The 7,335-nt window shown below is 43.8% G+C and overlaps 1 protein-coding gene across 28 annotated transcripts in view; it reads left to right on the top strand.

Annotated features, from left to right (window-relative positions):
* The first annotated feature begins 353 nt into the window (after nt 1-353).
* The window catches only part of AMBRA1 (autophagy and beclin 1 regulator 1), a 157,877-nt gene continuing 150,895 nt past the window's right edge, over nt 354-7,335 (top strand). For 7 of the 28 annotated variants that reach the window (XR_011524095.1, XR_011524097.1, XM_070564993.1 and 4 more), the window contains exon 1: nt 623-829. The gene's annotated coding sequence lies outside the window, so the exon portion shown is untranslated. Of the gene's footprint in view, nt 1,048-7,335 lie in introns of all 28 variants that reach the window. The other 21 variants (XR_011524094.1, XR_011524096.1, XM_070564985.1 and 18 more) reach the window with 16 other exon arrangements.

Here is a 7,335-nt window from a genome sequence, read left to right as displayed (position 1 = left end):
TTTAGTAAGAAGCACACCCATGGTTTCGGCCTTTGGAGGGAAACAAAAGAGGAAAGCAGTACGTGTATTACGTTTTTTCCTGTCTTAAGGTCAGACCACTCAACCCTGAATTTTCCCAGCTTCTCTTTGCTATGTTTATGGGAGCCAAATTGGAGCTTTAAATAGACATTATTCACTTTGTTCCTCAGTCTGGATTCTCTCTTCGTGCCTCGATCATATATATCATATATATATTTCTGTATATCGTTTATTCACCTCACTGTTCTGTGAGAAAACTAAGAGCCAAATTTGCTCAATTGGGATAAATAATGTTGCGAGTCCCTAAGGCAGTCGCCCACCTATAGTTAGACAACGTGTTACTGTGCTATGACTTGATCTTCAACACTCCCAATAAAAACTTCGGTTCTCTAAATAACTAAGACAGCCGGCAACCAACACAGAAAATGGCAGAAGCACAAGCTCCTTTACTCCATGGCTTCTGATCTGGGCTTGTTTACTTATGCCTTGGACAGGAGCCGGACCTTGAGTCGGAGCGGAGCTGTTTTTCGGCGCTCGACTGTAGTTCCTTGAACGATTGCTCGGGCGCTCCTGCTTTGATGTCTGGGGCGATCGTGGATTCGGTGATCTTTTGCGCCGTCTTCTTGCTTGATGTCTCCTGAGCGGCGGCGGCACCGGGTCGAAGCCTGACTTTTCCGCGAGGCCGCGCGCTCAAGCTGCTTTCTCCCGCTGGTCGGTGGAGCGGATCCCTTGCTACCTCCCTGCCTCTTCTTCCTCTCTGTGGCTCAGTCCAGCCGCTGGGCAGCCGACCGAGCCCCCGCCCGCCTTGCAGGTAGGCCCGGAGGAGTCTGGGAGGCCGGGCCCGGCATCCTTCCGCCGCCGGGTTGCGAAGACCTTGGCGCCGGCGGGTGGGCGGGCGGCTCGGTCGCGGAGTCACGGCCAGAGGAGGAGCTACGCGGCTGGGCTCGGGGGCGCGGTCGGAGAGGCGGCGGAGAGCTGAGGGAGAAGCCGGAAAGAGGGAGAGATGCTGGGGCTTCCCGGTGTGGCTCGGTAGGGAGGGGATGTGGGGTCGAGGGCGGGTGTCGCACCCCCAGTGTGTGGGGAAAATCGCTTTCCAGGAACGGATGGAGCTTTGCGCGCTTTGACCCTCCCCCTTAGTCTCTTCCCCCCTCCCCGCCCCCAATGCTCTGGGTGTCATGACTCAATTGCACTGAGGATCCCCTCTGAGTCCAGCCTTTGAAGGGACCCTTGAGTAGGTGGAGGCATGTAGAACAAGGCCCTCTCGCTCCTCGGAGCGAAGTGTCACATTCTCGCCTTTTTCGGGTAGGGAAACTGAGGCTGAGGTCTGGGATGTGACTTTTCCCCATATCCCCGACAGATCTTTAAATGTCGTTTTTTGTCATTTACCAGTTCACTTTTTTTTTTTTTTTCATTTTACCAGTCAGTGGTTTCCCGTTTGGTTGTCTGTAATCCCTCCTTCCTAGGAATATAGATTCTGTCTCTGGGGACTTCAGAAGTCAAGGGACCATGCGATCTTGTGGCTGGTTTTGCTTTTCAAAGTCTGTATCATTTTAGCGAGAGTAGCAGTAACAGTTTCTTTTTCTTTCTTGATAGAAAATTTTGTTTGCTGTCCGCTTTGCCTTCTGGTTGATACTTATTTCTCCTCCTTCCCCTCAGCCTGTTTCTCAGTGGACGTCTTTCAACTCTGCTGTTGAGTGGTTAATGTCCAGCAGAGGATGCTCAGATTTTGAAGTCAGATATTTGTCCCGAGAGAGTTTGCTTTCTAGGAAGAATCCAAAGAAAACCCAAGGGGTCTCTTTCAGAACAGTTTTGTTATCTTTGGTTAGGGGGTTAGTTACTGCATGTACTAAGAGTTAAAAAAGCTGTGTGTAGGAATCATTCAAATATTGAGATATTTAAATGAAAAGTTAACATTCTGGGAACTCCATTATGTTTTCCTTTTCTCTCCCAACTTGGAAACTTTGGGGACTAAGTGTTCTTACTCATTTTATTTTCATTGGATTTAGTGTCATGATCCTAATTTCTGTGACTTCTTTGTCGAAAAAAATAATCAGCCTAGAGGTCATTCTAGGTTGAATAAGTATTTCCACAGTATGTAGAATCAGTAACAGAATTGTTTTAAGGGAGAGCAGACTAAATTCTTAGTTCTTGGATGGAAACTCTACAAATCTATGTTCCTTTAATAATTTTAGAATTCTCATATGAGTTTTGGAAAGATTATTGTTGCTCTAATTTTTTTGGGGGGTGTGAGGTCAGCAAGATTTAAATGAAGGGCCCTTGATCATGAATGATTTTTCCTAGTTATAAGGACCTCTGTACTTCCAGAAAGGGATTAATGAAAAGCCACCAGACTATCTTTATGGAGAATCTAGATTGGGAAGTTAGGCTAAGAATGTGTGTTCTCTGAAAAATTTTTTGTGATAGAAAAGACTTTATGTCAGAGGAGAGAATTTAGAGAAGGAAGCACATTATCTCCTGGTGTTTAATGGATGCTGTGTAAAATTTAGAGTTAGAGAGTCTCTGAGTGGCTCCTAATGAACGCTAAATAATAAATGGAGTATGCTGTGAGTACCACAGAGAAATGTTAGGAACGTTTTGTTACGTTTCTGTAGGAAACAGCAGAGATGTTGAATTGAGGAGGGCAAGAAATTTAGTTGCGGTGGGGAGGATATGGGGATGCAGCTTCTTATCAGCTTCTCATGTGCTTTGTGATCGAAATTCACTCCACTTTTACCCTTCTTGGTTAAATCTTGTGTTATTCTGTCAATGTCAGATCAAGCTCTCTTCTGGAGTTTCCTTTCGGAAATTTACAGGTTCAGAATGTGACTGAGGTATTCCGTCTTCTCTTTAGTAGGAAAGTTCTTGGAGATTATTAAAAATGTGAACTTCTTTGAGTGTCATCTAGAACTTGTCCTGGAAGGAGTTATGTATATCACTTGATAAAAATTAGTCATTTTTATTAGCAGAGTAATAACTTTATGCCGTATAATTTTCAAAATATTTTCAACACGTGTTATAAAACTTACAGAACTTTTTCTCTTTTGGTCAGACTGCTTTATGCTGTTTATTAATGCTAAATCTAAACATTTATGGTCTTTAAGGATCTCCATGAATGTTGGCAGTTTATGTTGACAATTTATCTCACTCTTCCCATGTATCCCACTCTTAAAGGAACTAGAGAAAAAGTTTTGTTGTTAGCATACTGAGGCCTCTTTTTTTTTTTAAGATGTGTCTCAGCCTTGATAGACTTATTTTGGAATGGAATACAGATCTTTTTGCCCAGTGGTTTGGTTTACCAAAAAAACCCCTTAAGTTCCTTTAATCATAGTCATTCTTGTTTCTTTCTCCAATTGTTCCTCATAAACCCAGAGAGAACTTTCTGTTTCTTGTCATAATTTCTGTTTTTACAGAAGTGCTATGGTACAACCTGTCCTGTGGTTTGGGGGTAATTTATATTTTATAATATCAAACCCCTTTTCCCTCCAAGTTAATTAGATCTATTTTTTTTTCCTTTGCGCAAAGCTAAAATTAGTTACTTATAAAAATTTTGCGATCACTTATTGGCGGAATGTATTTATGTGCCCAGTAGCATGTGGCAGTCTGCCAAAGTGATGTGGTAAGAAGAAAACAGATTAAGGAATCAGGAGACCTGGGTTTAAGTCTTAAATTTACCAGCTTACTTGCTGAGAAATCGTGTACAAATTATTTAAGGAGGCTATAGGAAAGGTTACTGTCCTTTATTGAGCACTTATGTGTCATGTCCTTTACATGGGTTGTCTCATTTAACACTCCTAGCAGTCCTTTAAGATAGATACTATTTTCCCCGTGGGTACTGAACTCAGAGAGAGTAAATAATTTGACCAAGATCACCCAGCTGCCATGTAGTAGAGCTGGTATTCAAATCGAGGGCTTTGAATGCTTTTATGAGTCCGCATGTAAAGAATGGGAAAGATAATACTTCTATCATAATACTTCCGTTGAGAAAAAGTGCGTGAAGCTGCTTTCAAAAGATAAAGTGCTCTTCAAATGTTAACTTCTGTGCTATCTTACGGCAACAATGAACGGATGTCATCTAGGTTCTTGGACAACTTAGTTCTTTCAGGGCAGCGTTACGCGTGACAGTCATGGAGGCTAGTGGTGACAAACACTACAGCGGCGTTGGAGGAGCTTACTCATGTGGATGTGGAGAGGAGTAAGTGCTTGGAAGTCCTAGTGAAAGCCGGGGTTTAGGTGCTGTGTGTTGAGATGGGGGAGACTAGGTTGTTTACGCCCTCTCTTCCAGTTAGTGCTGGCTTGGCTGTCTGTAGATTAGTGTAGGAAGTATCTTTTCTGTCTCGTTCTCTGTCTGTTCCTTTGCTTGTGGGGTTGATAATCTCCACTTTTCTACCTAAACTTTCTCCTTTCTTCATTGAGTATTGTTCTTGGACTGTGGTTTTTCCTGAGCTATGAAATATTCCTCTCAGACCTTTTGGAACTATTTCTTTTCTTTTTTTTTTTAAGATTTTATTTTTTTTCCTTTTTATCCCCAAAGCCCCCTGGTACATAGTTGTATATTCTTCGTTGTGGGTCCTTCTAGTTGTGGCATGTGGGACGCTGCCTCAGCATGGTTTGATGAGCAGTGCCATGTCCGCGCCCAGGATTCGAACCAACGAAACACTGGGCCGCCTGCAGCGGAGGGCGCTAACTTAACCACTCGGCCACGGGGCCAGCCCCGGAACTATTTCTTGATTGTGACTCTGTTCCACCCTCACCTTTTCAGACTTTCGTTCATCTAGCAAATATTATTGAATGCTCATTAGATGCTGGGGTACAAAGGTAGACATGAGTGTTCTGGTTCGTACAGTTTATTCCACTGGGGAACAGAGTTGACTAGGTATCTGATGAATATTGAAATTTAGGCTGTGCTTTGAAGGAAACAAACAAGGGCTGACAGAGAGATGAAGCAGTGAGGAAGGTGTTCCCTGGCTGTTCACTGGGATTGGAGTCTTCAGTTATGACATCCTTAATCCCCCTAAAAAGTTGCAATCACAACATACCATGATTCAGTAAATTAAAGTTCCCCTGCTGCCATTACAGTGGAAGCCTTCATTTAAGATTGCTCCATGTAATATTTGTCTCTTACTTAATGTGTGATGACACTGGCTTTGGCATCATAAAGGATAACTATGACTTATAAATATCCAGCTTGCTTGACTAATGAGTTTAATTTCTTTTTTTTTTCCTCCAAAGATTTTATTTTTCCTGTTTCTCCCAAAGCCCCCTGGTACAGAGTTGTATATTTTTAGTTGTGGGTCCTTCTAGTTGTGGCATGTGGGACGCCGCCTCAGCGGGGCCTGTTGAGTGGTGCCGTGTCCATGCCTAGGAGGCGAACTGGTGAAACCCAGGGCCGCTGAAGTGGAGCGTGCAAACTTAACCACTTGGTCATGGGGCCGGCCCCTTCCCAGACTCTTGAATAACATAGTGGCACTGACTCTGGAGCCAGGCAGTCTGGGTCCAAATCCCAGTGCCACTACTCTGTGACTTGGGCAAGTTACTCAGCCTCTCTGTGCCTCTTCTCATCTGTAGACTATCACACAGTTGTTGTGAGAATTAAAGGAGTTGATAGATGTAAGGCATTTAACAGCACATAGCACTATCTGTGCCAGCTGTTACCATTTCAATATGATTGTTATAAGAAGATAAAGATTTGTATGTTCAGGGGCTGGCCCGGTGACGCAGCAGCTAAGTTCGCACGTTCCGCTTCTCGGTGGCCCGGGGTTCGCTGGTTCTGATCCCGGGTGCGGACATGGCACCACTTGGCAAAAAGCCGTGCTGTGGTAGGCGTCCCACGTATGGGGTGGAGGAGGATGGACATGGATGTTGGCTTGGGGCCGGTCTTCCTTGGCAAGGGGAGGAGGATTGGCAGCAGTTAGCTCAGGGCTAATCTTCCTCAGAAAACAAACAGAAAACACATTGTGTGTTCTTCAGAAGGAGAACAAATAATAGTGATACTAGATTGAAGTTTACAGTCTTGAGAAAACTTGAAGAGGACTTGAAGAGGGAACAGGCAGTTAAAGCAGCATGTCAGGGGCTGGCCCCGAGGCCGAGTGGTTAAGTTCGCGCACTCCGCTTCGGCCACCCAGGGTCTCACCTGTCCGGATCCTGGGCATGGACATGGCACCACTCATCAAGCCATGCTGAGGCGGCGTCCCACATGCCACAACTAGAAGGACCCACAACTAAAAATATACAACTGTGTACCGGGGGGCTTGGGGGAGAAGAAGGAAAAATAAAATGTTAAAAAACAAAAAACAAAAAACAGCGTGTCAGTCCCTCCTTCCCCTCACTGCCCTTCAAATTAAAGTAAGCAGATGAGTCTACTGGGCAAGAGAAACGTAGAAAACAAAATTTTCTGAAAGAGTTCCAAGTGTCAGATAAATGGCAAAGTTTTGAGGATTTTTGTAATATATGTAGCATAACAGGCCAGAGTTATTTTAGGAACAGAAGAACATTTCTTTGCAAAACAGGTAGAAGATGTTAGCATCTGAATTTTACCATCTATTTGAACTGTGATTGGTGCTTGAAGGATTTCGGAGAAGTTGATTAAAGGCATGGAAAAAAATGACATTTAGGGAAAAGTCAAAGCTACCAAATCACCTTGGGTAAACTTGTGGAAGAGTGAACATGTTTTTTGCATAGTGGTATGCAAGGAATCCAGTGGAGTTAGTTTTTGATTACTCTTGTCTCTTTATGCCATTGTAAATTGTGGGTGGCTTCAGTCTTTGCGTTAACTGTTCATATTTTCTTCTCTATATCTTTATAATAGTCCTGCTCTGTCATTTTAAAAAACTGATTTAGGGGCCAGCCCCATGGCCTAGTGGTTAAGTTCAGCGCTTTCCACTTTGGTCGCCTGAGTTCGGTCCCCAGGGGCAGAACTAAACCACTTGTCAGCAGCCATGCTGTGGCAGAGACCCATGTACAAAATAGAGGAAGACTGGCACAGATGTTAGCTCAGAGCCAATCTTCTTCAGCAGGAAAAAAACCCAACAACAACCTTATTTAATGGTAAGAGTGGAGTCTGTTCTTTTTCAGTTATTCATTCAGTAAATGTTTATTGAATGTCTCCCTCTGTGGTAGGTGGTGAGGAGACCATAAGAGCTGATCAGAACCAATACTTACTGAAGTGCTTTGTGCCAGGTACTTGGCTAGGTGCTTTGTGTCATTGATTCTTTTCATTCTCATAACAACCTTATGGTGTAGCTACTTTTATTCTCGCCATTTTATAGATGTGGAAATTGTGGCACAGAGGGGTTGAGCGGTTTGCTCAAGGTCATAGAG

Source organism: Equus przewalskii, chromosome 11, assembly GCF_037783145.1.
Source record: "Equus przewalskii isolate Varuska chromosome 11, EquPr2, whole genome shotgun sequence".
NCBI classification, from domain to species: domain Eukaryota; kingdom Metazoa; phylum Chordata; class Mammalia; order Perissodactyla; family Equidae; genus Equus; species Equus przewalskii.
This window is presented reverse-complemented; position numbering and strand designations above follow the sequence as displayed.